A 19,424-nucleotide genomic window follows, 5' to 3' on the forward strand; every position below is an offset into this window, starting at 1 on the left:
AATTGTGAAGATTATCTCATGACAATGTCTGGAGAAGGAGATTGGTGTGTCAGTGGGTAGGTGCAGTGTACATTGGTTCTTCATAACTATGAACATGAATCAGAGTCACTGGAAGGCTGATGGAACTAAGCCATAGAATTTTTGGTTCCACAACTAATAAGTTCCCCTATGGTACTCATATTAATGATTTAGAAACCTTTCATTTAAAAGCAACTAGGTAGAGGTCAATCATGGTTAAGATGCTCAGCCAAACCAGGTATGAAAGCTCATGCCTGTAATCCCAGCTACTTGCGAGAAAGAGATAGGAAAGAGCATGCTTTAAGGCCAGGTTAGGCCAACATTGAGTAAGATTCCTTCTCAATTGACAAACTGGGCACAATAGTGCATGCCTGTTGTCCCATCTCTACAGAAGGCAGTAGGTCGGAGGACTGTGGTCAAAGGGAGCACTGAGCAAAACATGAGACTCTACTTAAAAGTAACTGAAAGCAGAAATGGAGTAGGGTGTGTGACTGAAGCAGTATAGCACCTGCCTAGCAAACATGAGACCCTGAGTTCAAACTCTGGCAAAAATGTTATAGACTCTAATATTAGATAGACTAGTTTGTAGCCCAACTCTTTCGTGTACACGATCGGACAAAATGACTTTATCTCTGTTAATCTCAGTCTCTTTGGATATGAAATGTCCCCAACTCAAAACATTTATGTCTAGATTCCATAAACATAATGTATGCAAGTTTTATATGACTGTGTTTACTGCTTGATAAGCATTTTATAAAACTGTCCAAAATTTCCACAGGATTTTGTTATCTTCCCCTGCAAACATTGCTATTTTAAGATCTGGCAGCTGGAAAGGAGGGACAAATATAGAAAGCACCAAGGTTCAGAAACAAATATGATTTACATTTAGGTCACAGTGAGTAATTACATTTATTTGTACTTTGGTACTGATCAGACTGTGCAGGACTCATCTGAGATATTGTATATATCTATATACATATATAATCTTATACATATATACATATATGTACATCTAATCTATATGAATAAATATATATACATATATAATCTATATGAATAAATTACAAAATACATGTAGGTGTTTATAATATATTATATAATGTATATAATTATCATTTAATGTTATATAATAGCATTTTTGTTATATACATATTCTATGTAATAGCATATATTACATATATGTATAATATATCATATATAATATGTTACATGTCATACCTTATATATCTGAATAGTAAAACCTTTGTATGTTCTCAATTCAGATTAAATAGTGATAGACTCTGGATTTCTAAGTACAGCTCTCTAGAGTACTCTGAAGTACTTTTGCATGTGAGAAGTATAGTCATTGGCTATCAGACTGTTTTCCTGACACTTAACTAATGCAATGTTCTCAACCTACATGGAAGATAAAATTCTATTGTCTGTAAAACTTTCAAACATCTTGTTGGCTAGACTACACTGAAAATATCTATGTCAGAACTCTGTGGATTAGATTCTGGCATCAGGTATTTTTTGCTGTGTTTTGTTTTGTTTAAAGAGTCCCAGTTAGTGACTGTTTGCAAATAAATTTGAGAATAGCTGTTCAAAGGGAAGGAGTTGTTTTTAATTAGATGCAGGTGAACTAAAAGAAGTAATTTTAAAACACAAAGCACTATTGCTTCAGCACAACCCCATCTTGGTGATAGTTTGTCAGATAGTTATGAAGACATTGGAAGCTTTTTCAAGTGCATTAGGCAGGCCTTTGGCATGAGGACACGGAAGAGCTACAAAATTCTGATTGCTTGAATTCTTGTTGGAACAGCCCTTTTACTCCTCTGTATTTCAAATAGATTCTGTTTCATGTTTGTTAGTCACACTTCCTGCATTGCCAATTAGGAGATATAACACTCTTCCATATCTATGGGGCATACACACCAAGATCCCAGTGGGGGACAGGATGAGACCATATACACTATTTTTCCTATATGTGCGCGCGTGCGCGCGCACACACACACACACACACACACACACACACACACACAGGTGACGGGTTTAACTTTGGAACTGGGCACAGAAAATGAGTATATTATACTTAGTTATAAAACAGACCAATTATAACTGGTTAGCCTAACACATCTTCTATCTTTTCTGTCAAGGTATCTAATTGTCTTTTGCTGACTAGGTTTGACTAGAAGTAAGTAAAAGAGGAAAAAATTTTGGGTTTCAGGTATTATGCTAAGTGTTTGCATATGTAATCTAATCAGAAAGATAAAGATTACTGTGAAATATGTATCTTGTTCTCCACTTTGAATGAGTGATAAGGTATATGATTTCCAGCATGGGGTTAACACACAGCATCCCAATAGTGAGAGAGATGTTAGTAACCAGGCCTAATGGGTACAATGCCACAGCAATGACTTCTGTAAATTGCCTCAAAGTGTATTTCTAAAAATCCCTCTTAAGTATTTGAAATTTTTTCTCAAGGAGATGGGATTAAAAGGGAAGCCTGACAGAGTAGTTATAAAGCACTTATTCTGGACCATAGGCAGGAGATGAAGCTTCTTCTCTGTCCTCAGGAAGAAATAAGGAAGCATCAACCAAAGGTTTTTTGGTTTTTGGTTGCTTTGCACAATGTGTCTGAGAAAGAAATAGACCTGCAGAGTACAGTTTTTATTAAATGGATTTGCTTACTTCCTTAGATATTTGATTGCCCTCAAAGTTTTCCATCATCTCCTCACCATTTACAATATTGGACATAAAAGTAAAAATTTTATTGAACAATAAAAGTGCTTTAATAAAATGAAGGTGGTAAATCCTTCCTAGTAGCGGCACAGCTGGAGAGATGGGGCCTGGGTCTAGAAATGCAATCCTAGTAAAAGAACAATGGTGAGTCTTATTTTTACTAAGCCCAAAAAAGAGAGAAATCTGGCATATGAGGGCAGCAGAAGAGACACAATTATGCTATCTGTGATGGATTATTCAAAGCCCTGGCATGTATAAAACAAACCATGGTATTTCCACCTATGTATGCCCTGCATTGACACAGCACAGTCTGAGGTGTGTCATGTTGCTTTAGTGGCAGGTTTTATGAAGTATTGGATGGCAAGCTGATTTAATGAGGCTTTAGAAGTGTACTTGGTATAAACTTACCTGTCATAGACAATGGAGTTGTTTGAAGAGGGTCTCTATATTCACACTAGCCTTTATGGTGTTTTCCTTTAATAATGCATCTTGAAAAATAAGATGTTTAGCCTCAGCTGCTAATTCTTTGAAACTCTAATCATTTAAGCTGTCTAGCCTTGTTCAGGGTAATTATTTCTATCCATTATCCATCATGTAAGAAATGACAGCTCAGGGACAAGGAGACGTTTCAAACAAACGCTTTAAGACAGTGTTTTAGTTTGCCAGCAATAGCCAATGTTAATTAAATTACATAAACAATGACTCATGGTATAAATACAGTACAGAGAAGCTTGAAAAACAGTTCAATTGCTTTAAAACTATCCTCTAAAAGAAAATAAATAGGTGTCTTTATTCTTTGGGCTTCTGCTTATCTTCCAAAAAATTCCATTGATGTCAAAATATATTGCCTCTGAAAGTCTGACATCTTACATTATCAGGGGAATGAACATTACTTTGTTCTGCATCAGAGATCCATTTTCTTTTTTGATCGTGGGGCCTGAATTCTGGGCCTGGACACCATCCCTCCCTCAGCTCTTCAGTTCAAGGCTAGCGCTCTACCATTTGAGCCATAGCACCACTTCCAGCTTTTTCTGCTAACGTGGTGCTGAGGAATTGAACCCAGGGCTTCATGCATGCTAGGCAATAACTCTACCACTGAGCCACCTTCCCAGCCAGGAGACACATTTTTTAAGGGAAAGAAATAAATTTATGGGATTGCATGAAATTGCAGAACTTCTGCATGGCAAAGGACATAGCTAGCACGATCAATAGAAAGCCCACGGATTGGGAGAAGATCTTCATTAGCCATACAACAGACAAGGGTCTCATATCTAAAATATACCTGGAACTCAAAAAATTAAATCCCTCAACAACAAATTCTCAAAGAAACAACTGCCCAATAAATAAGTGGGCTAAAGACTTAAAGAGAAACTTCTCTGAAGAGGAAAGAAGGATGACCAATAGACACATGAAGAAATGCTCAACCTCCCTAGCCATAAAAGAAATGCAAATCAAAACAACATTGAGATACCACCTCACTCCAGGTAGAATGGCTAGAATCAAGAACTCTAATAACAACAGATGCTGGAGGGGATGTGGACAGAAGGAACATTGTTGGTAAGAGTGTAAACGTGTTCAACAACTTTGGAAAGCAGTATGGAGGTTCCTCAAAAGACTCCAAATAGAGCTCCCCTATGACCCAGCAATCCCACTTTTGAGCATTTACCTGAATGATCACAAACAAGAGTACTTTCAGCAGAAGGCCTTCCCCAATTGGGGTCCACCAATCATATGCAAACTAAATTTGCATGTGCAAAATGTTCAGCTAGATATGTGAGCATCCTGTGGTCTAGTCAAATTGACATATAAAATTAGCCATCAGAGCTCAAGTTGAGTTCAAGTTTAGTGTTGGAGAAGGAACGAATAATTTAATTACATGTGCCTCATTCATATTTCCCTCTGACTGAACATTAATCTTATGTAACACTGGTTAAACAATGAGTAATAAATAAGTTAACACAAATAAACAAATAAACTAAGATGTGAGCAACCCTTGCAATGAAAGATTCCCCTTAGTGGCTATAGTAACAATGAAAGACAAAGCTTTGCTGGACAGCTCAGTGTTTTCAATACTCATTAACCTGGGCACTGCCATCAGTATGGCCCTTTTGTAGATAGATGGTATCAGACTGCATGCTGGTGTGGTCAACACTGAGCATCAAACTTAGGCAAATCTTGATAAAACATAGTGTTGGACAACTCATAAAGGACATGATATACTGAAACCATTTAATTCTTTACTGAAACCATTTAATTCCTCCTCTGCTCTAAGTAGAACTGTCTGGAAACGGTCAATCATATGACTCTTTCTACTTAAGTTAGCATTATTAATTGAAAAAAATGTACAGATTCAGGTACCTAGACTTTAGTTAAGATCTTCTAGAGATAGCATGGAGGAAAACGCTTTAGTGATTCTAGAATGTTTCAAGTATTTACTTAAAGTAAAAGGTCTCTGTTGTCCTATTTCCTTAATAGATAGAAATTTAATGGGAAAGACCTTATCCCAAAGAAAGAGGGTCATGTTTAACAAATTTGTTTTAATGACAGGAGACTGGGTCAAAAGATGTATAATAACTTAAAGATATTTATCAGGTGAAGAGATAGCTCATAACAGAAAATGATTGCCACCTTTATAATCATCTCAAATAAAGTTTCCCAACATCTGGACCATTGTGTTGAAATAATGACAAATAAGTTCTTAAAGTACATTCACTTACAGGGCAGTGTGGGTCGAGGGTGGGAGAAAAAGAGACTGAGAGGAACCATTAAATAAATAAAATTTTAAAACCATACTGAGACCACTTAAAAGACAAAAGATGTCGGTATAATTTGTGGAGGGGAAGGGGAAAAACAAATTGTTTAAATAGGGATACAGGTGGACCCATTGCAACAATGAGATGTACAAGTTGTTATGTCGAAAATGAACTTTACAACTTTGGTGGGGAGGGATAGGGAGGGCCAGGGAAGATTGGGTGGGGGGGGGCAGGGTGAGGATGGGAAGGATGGGAAGGGGAAACAAAGGAGGAGGCTACAATGCTTGATAAGAAATGTACTCATTATCTTGCCCATGTAATTGTAACCCCTCTGTACAGTATTTTCACACAAAAAAAAAGATTGGCAAAGTAGATGAAAGAAACCATAGTCCAACTGCACATGCATATAAGAAATTTCCCGTAAATTTAATAATTTAAAAGAAAGTGGAAAAGATATTTACGTGAATATGAATCAAATGCAATTTGGAATAGTTCTGACATCAAGTAAAGAAAATTTGAAATAAAAATAGAAGCCTAGCAAAAATAGGAAAAGGTATTACATATTGATAAAAATGTTAATCAACAAAGAAGGTAAAATAATTTTAAATTTGTAGGATTTTCACAATATAATACAAAAAACCACAGATCTGTTGTATTATATTATAACAATCCTACAAATTAAATCAAAATGAATTATAGATTAAAAATGGTCATCTATAAGCCTTCTAAGGACATGGAAGAAAACATCTGTGACCTTGGGAATAGGTAAAATTTCTTAAGTAGATGCAAAATACAGATTATATATTTTGAGCAAAATAGAGAGGGACATTAAACTTGTGCATTTCTGACAACAAGCACTAATGGTATATTGAATCAATTTAAACTGGATTATTTGACTGCTAAATTGATAGATTAATTTAAGTACTTATGATGAAATAAATACCATGATTTTAAACATTTGTAAAAGGTTCAGATTTAAAGATAATTAGAAAAATTAGAGAAATAAAAATTGAAATCAGCTTTTAATTTCATAAAACTATTTGTCCATATATCAACGTATTTGAATCAGATATGAAGAAAAAATGTATAAATATTGTTAATTGTTGACTGTTTACTTAAAACTCTTCAGAACTATGCATGGTATAAAGGTACACATAGAGGAAACACAGGATCAATGGAGCAGGTTGGAAAAGAGCTAAAATTGTTACCTTGTAGAAAATAATAAGCAATATCTAAAATTGAAAAAAAGAAAAGCAAAAGTAATATATACTTTTTATAAGTCTTTGGCCAAAAAACAAAATGAGGAACAGAACTGCTGGATGAAATAAAAGTTAGGAGGAAAAGCCAAGGGATGTGCGGAAGGCCAAAGAGAAACAAACCACAAGATCATGAATGGAAAGTTTCTTAGTAACCATTGCCTTTCAATTTAATAAACAAATATTCCTTTCCCTAAACTCATGACCACTTTTTGAAAAAAATGAAGAGAAAATTGAATAAGGAGGGAGAGAAAGAAGAGAAAGAGCACTATACTCAGTTGCTTTATAGTGCAGATAATGAATGTAACCTTGTAGGATAAATGAAGTAAAACTAGCTGAACATTATGCAGATGGATATTTATTGCTTGGAATAAAAGCTGTAGTGACAACATCTTAGAATCTCAATTTAAGGGAAAGTGAAGGTATTTGTCAGATAATTTCCTAGGTGTCATATTGCTAAGATATTTCAGTACCTGATGCAGAGATAAAAAGTAATCCAATAGCTAACACTAATTTGGCACTTAGTAGATGCCAGGCAGGTACATTGAAAACATATTTTAAAAATCACATTGCTATTCAGCCCTATGAAGTGATAACTATTATTAGCATCAATTTTTTATTGAGAAAACTCATTCAAGGTCATCACTATTAAGAGACACAGATGAAACTGAATTCCAGGTAGTCTGACATTCCATAATATTAAGTTGAAAAAAGCCATGTTTATTATTGTGCATAATATATTATGATGTGAATAATTAAATAAATGAGCATATGAAATTCTAAAAGTAAACACTTGATGATTTCATGTCTACTACTAGAGGGTTACACATACAAGTAAGTTAAAACATTTTTGATTGGCAGAAGGCATGCAGAGACTATTTGGGAAATCAGAAAATGTTTATAGTCATTATTGATATATTTTTTATGACAAAGTTTTCACGTTAGGAAGCAGTCCCTACCTAACAGCCTCTGTTGCACATTTTCTATTATGTGCTTTCATAGTTTCTCATAATCTTTTTATGACAACTTTTATAAATCAAATTTTAAAATTACATTATAAATTTTTCTAATACTTTCTAAATTGTAAGTTTTACAATAGCAGGTGCTGCTGTACTTTTTTTTTTTTACTGATCATGTTCCCTAATCTCTATTACAATGAATCTCACATAACATATACTAGACAATTGATCAATAAATAAAATTTAAAATATCCATTATGTGAATATATAAATTCAGTGATGTTTTAATCAGTCCTCCATTGTATTTAAATCATTTCTCCCCCTTATTTTTGATACTATAAATAATCCCTAAAGGCGTATTATTTATATATTTGTATTTATCTGATTTTTTTAAATGATCAGTATCTAGATGTGAAATTCTAGAGTGAAATGTTGTTTACCCCAAATTTGTACCCCATCCATACTGGGGAGGCAATGTAAGATGCTTAACTGACCAAACCAAAGCTCATTGGTTTAACATAAAGAAAATACATTTCTTCCTCAAATGAAATCCAATGCATGATAAAGGATTCCATTTCAGGAGTTCATGTGGTCATTGAGAAACTTAGGCTGGCTGACTGCCAACTTCTAAATGTAGCTTCCAAAATTCTCTGCACTTTGATTCCAGCCACCAATTAGGGAAGGGTAAAAGTGGCTATATATGTATATGTGTCTTAGGATCCTCTTGATGTTTTGGGCCTGGTCTGAACATGATATCATTCCTACCATCCATCATCATCTTGAATGAAATCAAAAGATAACACATATAAATACACAACCCAGCTGATTACAGACAAGGAATTGCCTAAAGGGCTCCAGGTTAACTGCTGATGTATATGACAGTTTATTCTATACCTTGCCAAAGAGAATAAAGGATTTTTTAAAAAACATTTTCTTATCTGAGAGGGAAGAAAGTAACCTGTCTTATTTCAATTTATAACTCTAAAAATCTCTACTGAAATTGAACATGTATGTACTCTGGCCTCTTAATGTATTCCTTCTTTTGGAATTATTTACCAGTGTCTTCTTTCTATACTAGATAGCCTTTATTTTTTGACTTTTTAACATGTGACTCATAATACGATCTCAAAACTTTTATTTTCAGCCCTAATATAGCCAATGAACTGGAAACTTATTTCAAAGCCTTCTAACCTTGAGCATCTTAGTATGATTGGCTGAGAGTTTGACTTACACTCACACATATGCCCAACATTGGGCATTCAATAGATAGAATGGTGAACTTGGGTCTAAAAAATACCAAAAGTCCATCCAAAACAACTCAGCTCAATCAACAGTTTCAAAGGTAAGGCACAAGGTTGGTAGGTATGAAAATATGTCAAAGTATGAAAATAAGTCAAGACTGAGGATGCTAATGGAAAAGAAATGAGTTCATAAGAGAAATGAATAGGGTCTTAGACCATAACAAGTAGGACTTCCTTGGCTTAGGCATATTTTATTGGAAGAATAATATTTAATTTATGGATTTAGTTACACACATTTTTAAAATTATGAAATACTAACATAGTTAAAAATGTTGCTTTTTTCCATGCTTAGGTTTCACGAGGCACTTTTATTAAGACTTTTACATGTATATTTGACCTAATTACCTTCATGATTCCAAAAGCTATTTTTCTCTTTTACTAATTTTTCTTTAAATAGAATGGTTTAAACACCCCCACCCTCTACATTTTATATCAATTTTGGCTCAGTACACACTATACTTTCAAATGAGATCTAAAAAAGTCCAGAATCTCTTTCCTCCTTTTCCATATTATGAGCAATATTTTAGTTTTGTTTCTTTTTAAATTCGTTTTTTATTCCTTTTTCTTAAAGCCAGTTCTTTAAAAAATATTATTAAGTAAATGTAGAGAGAGTATAGTTTCGTGTGTCAGGTTATGAGTACAATGCATTTTGATCAATGCCACCCTTTCCATTATTCTCCCCAATTTAAAGCCAGTTCTTATTTAGATTTTGAGTTCCTTTTTTATTATAAAAGTGATCTACAGAGGGGTTACAGTTACATAAGTCAGGTATTGAGTACATTTATTTTTGAACATTGTCACCTCTTCCCTCATTTTCTTCCAGTTTTTCCCCTTCCAATTCCCCAAGTTCATTTCCAACATAGTGTCTAGTAAGTACCACGGCTGCATTTATTCACCATTTTCCTATTGTTTCTGTGCTTCCCCTTCCTCTCCCCAAATCAGATTTCTTTTGCTCAGCTTTGTTTCTCACATTTCTCTTTTACTTGCTAATTAAAATTTTCTATTGAATCTTCTCAAGGAAACTATGGACATGACAAGCAACTTCACTACAAAAACAAAAACAAAACTTCATTTTATTCCCAGTCTTGAGTAATTGTTTAATTGGTGTTATAGACTAATATGTTTCCTTTAAATTTATGGGTGGAAGCCCAAGTCCCCAATGGGATTATATTTACAACAGAACTTTACAATGGCATCTTGTGTCAATCTGAATGGATCAAGAGCTGTTCATGAAGGAGATAAGATCATAGCCATTATACCTGAATCCAATATGGCTGGTTCTTTATAATGAAAGGAAAATACTCCAAGGATGCAGTCATACAGAGGAATTGTCAGGTGAGGATGGAGTGAGAAGGAAGGTAAGCCATGGAGGGAGTCTATAAGCCATAGACAGAGGCCTCAGGAGAAACCAGATCTCTTAAACATATTCAACTTGGACTTCTATTTTCCAGAACGTTGAGGAAATAAGTCTGTTGTTTCAAACCCTACTCTGTGGTTGGTATTTTATTATGCAGTCCTAGCAGATGAATATGGGCATGTATAGTAATATAGGTTTCTATTGCTTGTCCTCATCATTAAATCTAGTATCTTCTATGTACTTGTTACTGCTGATAGAAAATATTATACTATTGTATACTCTGCCTATTGTTTTCTTTTGGTTATTTTATAGCTTTAATGCCACAAGGTCTAAATAAAGAATCTTACACATATTAAATTATTAAAAAAAAAACTTATAGCCATTCATTTTCTACATCTTTTCCGGGTTCTTTTTTTTTTCTCCTTTTCTGGAGTTCTAATCAGTATATTTTGTCATTCTTCTTTCTGCCCACCTAAATTCAAAGTTGTAGACATCTGGAAAATGTTCCCCTCATATTCAAATGGAATAGGACCCAGAGTACAAAACAGTATTTTAACTTCTCTAATGGAGAGAGATTCAAGCTTGTGCTCAGGCCTGTGCAAGCAAAAATGGAATTGATGTCTTATGATCTAACAGAGATGGTCTAATTTAAATAAAAGTGTTAAAATAATTGAAAGCACAGGTTTAGCACATTTGTAAAGAGGTAGTCCATCAGCAATGACTCTTCCAAACCGCCCTACAATTTCTGTCTTCCATGAGAAATGTCACTGCTGTGACTAACAGAAAGAGGGAGACTTAGGGATTCATTGGGCCAACTGCTGGATCCAGGATCCCATTACTATATGTTGAATCTGCAGAGAGCTATAATAATTAACTATCAAGTACAAAAGCACATCATCTAAACTGTGGTCTGGAAGGTAGGGAGCTGCTGTTGTACCTGGAAGTCAGATGATGGTATTGAATGCTGAGTCTCTCATGAATTTTCTATGTAAATGTGGGAACTTCGTTTTACATCTTTCAGTCTGTTGCTTTATTTGTACAGGTGGATGATAATTCAGAAGTTTGTTCAGAAAATAAGTAAGTTTCTAAGTGCAGTGCTTACTATATAATTAATATACTCAAATATTGTAGTCTTTTTGAGTTGGGAGCGGTATATCTGCAGTTGGCTTTGTGACTTAGAGTGAATTTATTCTACATATGTTTATATGAGCTGCCTCAATTACAAGATGCAATTGATGGGAGCATTTGTTGGTCTTTCCCGAGGACTATTGTGAGAATCCAGACAGATATTTTATATTAAGATACAGAAAGCTCTATAAATTTTCCAGGTACTTTTTGCCTTTTTATGAACTTACTATTTGTCATACTTTCATACATGCATACAATAACACTTCATTGAACTCATTCTCCCTCTGTCCCTCCCCATTTTCCTTCTTGAAACAATTTCCACACAGATTTTATTGTTCTCTTTTTATATATAAAGCACTTCAGCAATATCCATCTTCATTAACCCTCTCCATTCTCCACCCCAACTCACTGGTGCCCACTCCCACTTGAACCTGCTTCCCCTTTTCCTAACATTTATTTTTGATGTGTATGTTAATTGCACAAGGGTGTCTCATCGTGGTATTTCCCATATGTAAGTATTACATTTCTTTTATAGGCTGATTACCCTATTGTAATGGATTTGAACAGCCAGTCGAAATTTTTACTAAATAATTTTCTGTAGATTTGCTTGGCTTTCACTGATGATCTATCAAGCCAGTCAAAATTAATGACTGTCAATATGTGGGTTTTCATCTAGGAAGATACATGATAAAATACTAAGGAGAGGCTTCCTATGAAAGCTTTCCTAAGAAAGCTCAAAGGTACACAGATTATCCAGCCTGTAAAGATGATTTATGATGGGTCTTCAAGCATAGAGATAGGTCTTGCATCAAGAAAACTTAATATTTGAATGCTGTTGCTTACAAAACCCGAGTGAAGAAATAATCAATCATTCTATGAGAGGATTCCTCACCCTTCAAACAGATTCTCTTTTTCAGAGGAAATATCCCAAATAGAAATCAATTAACTTTATAAAATTTAATTTGCCTAAAACATTTTAGAAAATGGAGATACATATGTCTAAATATAAGGATGGTCACCATCTGTTTTCTAATCCCCACAGGACAGCAAATAAAAGATTAAATTCTAAAATATAAGATTTAAGTTGATCTAAGAAAGAACTTCATATCTATGTAAGCTCTGATTAACAAAGGGAAATTACAAAGTTTATCACTTACATTCTAAGCAACATATGCCCTTCTCTGTCCTCTACAGGAAGATGGACTAAGATAGATGCACCATTGAACTCTCTATAGGCTAAGGTGGAAACTATGAACTTTGAGGCCTTGTAGACCCTAAGGGGCCAATACGTTGCAGAGTGCAGAGTATTCAGAGCTATTTGTAAGAAGCATCAGGAGAGATTGTGCCATATGGAAGACATTCACAAACTGAGCTTGCAAGTAGAAGACAGAGTAAATAGCAAGGCAGCTGAAGGGCTGGAAGACATCTCCCCAGCAATATGCTTTCTGAAATCCAGAACACTTCTTTTGCCAACTTGGTTGGAAAACCTAGAGAGAATATTCTTTCTTGTCAAGATTTTCCTGGAGATTTCCACCACTTCCCTTCTTCACATTTAGTACAGTCCAACAGGTATATGCAGCAGTACAGAGCCAAAAGGGCAGAAAAGTTTAAAGAACATCTTGTGAACTTTTAAAAAGTAAATTCAAATTTTGACGCATTTATTTCTTTGGTAAAGACTTGGTTTAGCTTGAAGATATGGTAAATTTGAAGCCATTGATCTATTTTTTCCCCTGAAAAACATATCCTTAGCTGTATTTTTTTTCTTGTAGTATGCTTGTAAATATTCAACAACCGTCTCTCAGAGAGGGAATGTTTTAAGGTCTGATTTGTTACAGTTGTCAATTTATATGGTGTAAACTCTTCCACTATGAACCTTTTCAAACAACCAATAGAATGGTGGGAAAGGCACAGCTGTGAAGAGCTGTACAAAATCAGTTCTCATGAACTGATTCCAGCATGCAACTGCATCATCTTTATGACTTCTCCATTCTTGTTGGACCACAGCCTCACACCTGCTTCACCTTCTCCACCTCACTGTGAGTGGCCTACATGCTTTGTTGTTGTTTTTTTCCGGACTCATTTTGGTTCTCTACTCTTTCTATCACAATGCGTGTCCTTTTCTTGCACTTGACTTACTACTGGGGAAGCAATAGGTGAACCATCAGCTCTTAAAATCTAAATGACACAGACGTCTAATGACGGAGAATGAAACCTTGATTTCTTAGCATTTTCTGTATTTCAGTAGTTTAAAAAATATTAGAGATACCCACCTAGACAACTCGGTCTTCTTTCATGAAATCCCAACCTTGATTTTGTCCAGGTTTTGGGCAGCAGTGTTCTTTAAGAACATGGTCCCTCCTCCAGGCCATTATGCAAATTGTTTACACTATTTCTGAGAATATTTATTAACAGAAAACATGGAGTCAAAGTCTGTCGGCTTGGAAGTCTGTCAGGAACCTGTTGTAAGGCTCTCCACACTAAAAGAGGAACTAAAAGAAAGCCTCTCCTCTTTGTCTTTCCTAGATTCATGATTAGTGGGAAGTTAACAATGTGAGCAAACTGTGATTTCCTTTAGTGAAGTCCATGAGTACCACAGACCCACAACTTTGACATTGTTGACCTCCTGACTTACCTTACCTCAACTTCCATCTCCTACATTTCTATTGTATTAGATAATGAATCCATATTGTTCAAGCCACAACCAATTAGAAAACCCACTAAATACTAATCTACTGTATTATAAACCCTGTAGACTCCTTTGATATTCTAATGGGATACTAGGTCTTAATTGGCTGATTTCTACATGCCTTTGCTTTTTTTTTTATCATACCCTAAGCCACTTAAGGTCCCTATGTGTGCTTTCTGGCTTTTAATTATTTCTTAAACATTTTTTTTATTTTGGAACATAATCCTAATTTAATTCACATCTCTACAGTTCTAGTCAGAAACCTCCTGTTAACTCTTCAAGAAATATCTTCTTTACTTACTCTATAAATAAGATTTTCTTTAATTAGTAATAATCATACCACAATCTGAAGTATATATTGTATAAATCCTTTTGTATTTAAATTATTTTTGTCTGTTGGTTTGTCTCCTTCACTAATCTTTACTCCTGCTCCACATAAGTGCAGAAATACACTTTCTTCATATTATATCTAGTATTTAATTTGGTACCAAGGACCCAAGAAGAGCTCTAAAAATGCTAGTAAATTCCAAGGAATTGAGATTCACTCACACACTTAAATACTATATTGAATTGGATTGTCAATACATCCATGGGATTTTAATATCCCAAAATTTTATTCTTGACTTTAGGAAAATTCATGAGAACCTTGTAGCATATTCATTTTGTGACATTTAAAAATCTATCTTTAAAATACATCTAAAGAGCTTCTTCAAAATCCTCGCTGCTATCTACTTGAGACTTTATTGGTTTTGTAGTTTATAATTTCATTTCCTTCTATACTCTGTAGAAGACTCAGGAGTCCTTCTCTGCCTCCCCTACCTTGTCCAGCAGGGGTTTGATTTCTGGAGAGCTTACACTTTACCAGTTCTCAGGACAGAATGAAGATACAAGACTTGGAATGTGAGTGAGAAATATTTACACATGTAAGGAAGAAGAGAAGGCCAAAGATACTGACCGAGAGTTTCTTGCTACTTAGATCTTCAGGTAGCAAGGATTGAAGAGTCTGCCTCAATTCTCTCACCGTACCCTAGCGAGAAAAGATTTCCACAGGGAAATAGACATAAGTCACCTTGACACCCACTTTCAACCAAGCCTCTCGACAACCAAATTTAAGATGAGAGTAACAGATCCCCATGACTTCAAAGAATTGCATAGTTTGAAGCAGTAATGTTTCAAATTGAATATCACAGACTGAATAAGAGGGAGCTTATCCTGACTACTCCAGATGATACCAGACTCGTAGGGCCTGCATGCCACCTTTCATGAGGGAGAAAACCCCAGTCATGAAGGTAGGATGGAGACTCCAAATAGATCAAATGACAGTATCAAAATTATAAACATAATGTCTTATAATATGTCTCAATTTGCTTAGTATGTCAGTAAGAGAAGGGGATCTTGGGTTGATTATTACTTTTTTTGCTTTGAGATGACCTCACGTTAGTGGTTTCACACTAAGCTTGAGACTATGTAAATAACAGGCCAGTATTACTAGCTTAAAGAAATAAGTAATGGATTCCATCTCCCTTGAATGTTTTCCGTTCATTTCTCTTCCTTATCCACAAGGAAAGTTAGACAAAAACATAGACATTGGATAAAGGTGTCCGTATGATAAGAGTGGAAAGATGGAAAAAATTTCCTTTTCCTTTCTTTTTTAAAAAATTATTTTATTGTAAAGGTGTTGTACAGAGAGGTTGCAGTTACATAGGTCAAGTAATGAGTACATTTCTTTTTGAACAGTGTCACCTCTTCCCTCATTTTAAGGTATTTCCTGTTTCTACCACCTGATCCATCTCACTAGTAGAATCAGAATCTAATCCAACAGTAACAAGGTGTCCTTCCAACCTAGATTCTACCCTTGAGTTAGTTGTTGGAAGTCTGAACATGATGATCAGGCTTACCAGTATAGCTTCAAAAATTGGGTTTTATTCTTTATTTGCTTGCTTTTATACTTCCGCTGCGACTTGAACACAGGATCTGAGCCTTGTACCTAACTATTGTTGCTCAAGGCTAGAACTCTACCACAACACAGCTGTAGTTCTGGCTCTTTCTTATCTTTTTCTTTTCTTCCTCCCCCTCTTCCTTCTGCTCCATCTCCTCTTCCTCCTCCTCTGTCATGAATGCTATCCCTAAGCTTCTTTTGCTCAAGACTTACAGTGTACCAGTCCAGTAGTTCAGCCACATCTCCTCTTGCGGTTGTAAGATGGAAAAAAATTTTACATTTATGGCACACCAACTATATACCTGACATTTGAAATACATTATCTTATTTAATTCTCAAAAATTCTGGAAGGTAACTGTTCATTACCTTATCCACAAATATAAAGCCCAAGGCACAAAATGACAAAAGCTTTCTGGAATCATTCACCTATGAGGAGATAGTGACACATTCCTATCAGAGATCGGTGATAGATAATTTATACATAGAAACAGTAAACAAAACAAAATAAGGCATCTCTTTAGTGTAACTTCCAGTTGAAAATTGTGAGAGAAAGACTTAGCAGGATGAGCTCTGGAATGGAAGGAGAAAAGCATGTAGCTTGTTGAACTTGACTGCACTGTAGCATCTCATATCAAATCTCTGATTCACTAGACAAAGATCCAGTAGCCTTCAAAATGTATGGTGCATTGCTTCTTAAGAAAATTTCTTTTTCTGCAAAAATGTTTACTCTTACATGTAATGTTGCCAGAGAAACCAGATAAAATTCAGTGTTTCTTAAACAGTTGATCCTAACTAAATCATCCGACTTGTAAACCAAGTATAGTCACAGTCAACCCAAAAGATAATCCAATAACCCACTTAAAACCATTTGAAAAATTAAGCAACTCTTCATGTACTCCATAAAGTAATAACCTTCTTTGTCAAGCCATTCCAATAATTTTCAAACAAGGACAGCTCTCAGCTCAATAGGCCCATACATAAAATGGTGAGCCCTTCCCAAGTGACTAAGAAATGTGCATGTAAAAGAATTTTATGCAATTATGTTCGGGGAATATTAAACCTTAATTAATGTATTGGTGATTTCAATAATAAAATGCCCTGTGTTGTCAAAGAACAAATGGAAAGCATTAAACCAACTGGGGGATTTATGGCTGAATAAATCAAATACATTGTCAAATTTGTCAGAGAAATCTCTCCTCCTATATATGTCCTTGGTTGTAGAGAGCTCCCTCCCAGAACGCCAGACATTTTGTCTATGATGCTCTGCACCCATAAATTGTGACTATTACAGGACATTTAAATTATAGATGGGGTGTTTCCTGGGGAACGATGTGCCTAGAAAGTGACCAGAGACACAAAACCCTCTGGATTGCTTAATGTAGTCACTTGTGTACATCTGTGCCTGGGTTTTCGGGGGAGGGAGACAGGAGATGTGGAGAGAACATGGGAGTTGTGGATGCTGAGTGTCATGGAGGGCAGAAGCAGCTGCTTTGAAACATAGGAAAAAAACAAAGAGCCAAAAAAAAGAGAGATTTTTTTCTTATGAATATATTTAACGTGTTAAACAGATTCTGGCAATTTCCTGATGGCTCCAAAAGAAGCCTGAGCTGAGATTTTCACAGAGAGTGTTCCAGGCTCTGAATACTGTACCTCGTGTATTGAATCACATCTGCTACAGAGAGGAAGCAATGAATAATTAACTCGGCCTCCACATTACCGTCATAGATTACAGTCATCTTGACTGCTGGACTGCCTTGCACAGCAAAACCATTTAGAAAACTCAGTTACTCTTTCCTTTCAAATTTGTCTTGCTATCACTTACCACTTAAAAGGGTAAATCTTTCTCTAGGTTTAATGAAAGCATTTAAAATAATTTACATTGAAATCATATGTGCGCGGGTCTGTCAGAAGTGGTAATGCTTTAATAACATGCCATCCCTTTCTCCATTGCCCTGAAATCTGTTAAAATTACCACTAATCTAATTGGGTACAAAGTTGTCAAATGCATGCAGCTCTGACAGTTTGTCTTTCTGCAAACTGCCGACAGATTGCAAGTTACGCATGTGTTGAGCAGATGGGTAAGTTAAAAGGAACACCCAAAAAAAAAAAAGCAATTTATTAAATCACCTGGAACCAGCAGCTTCAGTCCAAAAATAGTGAGAATGAAATATAGCAGGAGCTGAGAGTGCTGGCACTAGAATATACCAGAAGGTACCGGTTACAAAACAAGATAAACATTTGGAGATGCCTCAGCTGTGTTAGAGAATAATGAGGAGTTATTTAACCCGATATAGATTACCAGCCAAAATTAATTTAGGGTGCAGCTTTTTTGGAAATTCGTTTGCAAAGTGATTGCTTTAACCCTTTGCTGTCTTCTTGTTTATCACATGAGAACAGGCACATTTTTTTCCTCCTCTTATTCTCACAGTCAAAAACATTTACACACACACACACATACATCTCACCTTTGCCACACACAGCACATTGGCATGCATTCACACCTGCATTCATTCTCTACACATGAACACACGCATTATCTGTGCATCTATATGCTAACTTACATATGCATATGCATAATACAGATGATCCTGTATTTGTGTACACACAATCATAAAATACATTTTACATTAATATCTATTTATCCATCTACCTTCCTACCTCCTTACCATCATCATGTCCATGGTAGTTCACTTGATTCCCTTATCTGAAGCCAGGTTATTAGGTAAGCTGTCCCCCCACAGGGTTTACTCAGCCTATCCTTGTAATTACCATATAGTTTTCCTGTGTCCTGTGGGTAATCTATACAGGCAAGAAAAGGGAAAGAGCTAAAGAACTCTTTGGGGAGAAGAGAGTAAGAAGAAGAGGAAATGAAATCCAGTGGTCTCTCTTCAGTGGAGAGCTCCATATATAGAACTTTTGAGAGGTATTCATTGAAGACTTATGTAAAATTGTACAAACTTTAAAAAGGCATTATTCTAACTAGTATTTGTCTCATTTTAGGAATCTGTGTCCATCCAGAGCCATCAGTTCTGATTTTAAAGATATATATATATATATATATATATATATATATAATATATATATAATCTATGGTTACATATAAAGGGCTTTATATATAGGGATATATAATATATATGGTTATATATAAAGGGTTATATAGGGTTATATGTATATTTATATATATGATAAGTACATATTTACTCTGCCTCTACAAGTTGATAGTAACAAGGCACATAGCTCAGAAAATTAACTCTATGCCCTAGGAACAAGCCAATACAATCACTTGAAGGTAAGTTTTCTGCTGAA

Source organism: Dipodomys merriami, unplaced genomic scaffold, assembly GCF_024711535.1.
Source record: "Dipodomys merriami isolate MVZ:Mamm:240054 unplaced genomic scaffold, mDipMer1.0.p SCAF_34, whole genome shotgun sequence".
Taxonomy (NCBI): Eukaryota; Metazoa; Chordata; class Mammalia; order Rodentia; family Heteromyidae; genus Dipodomys; species Dipodomys merriami.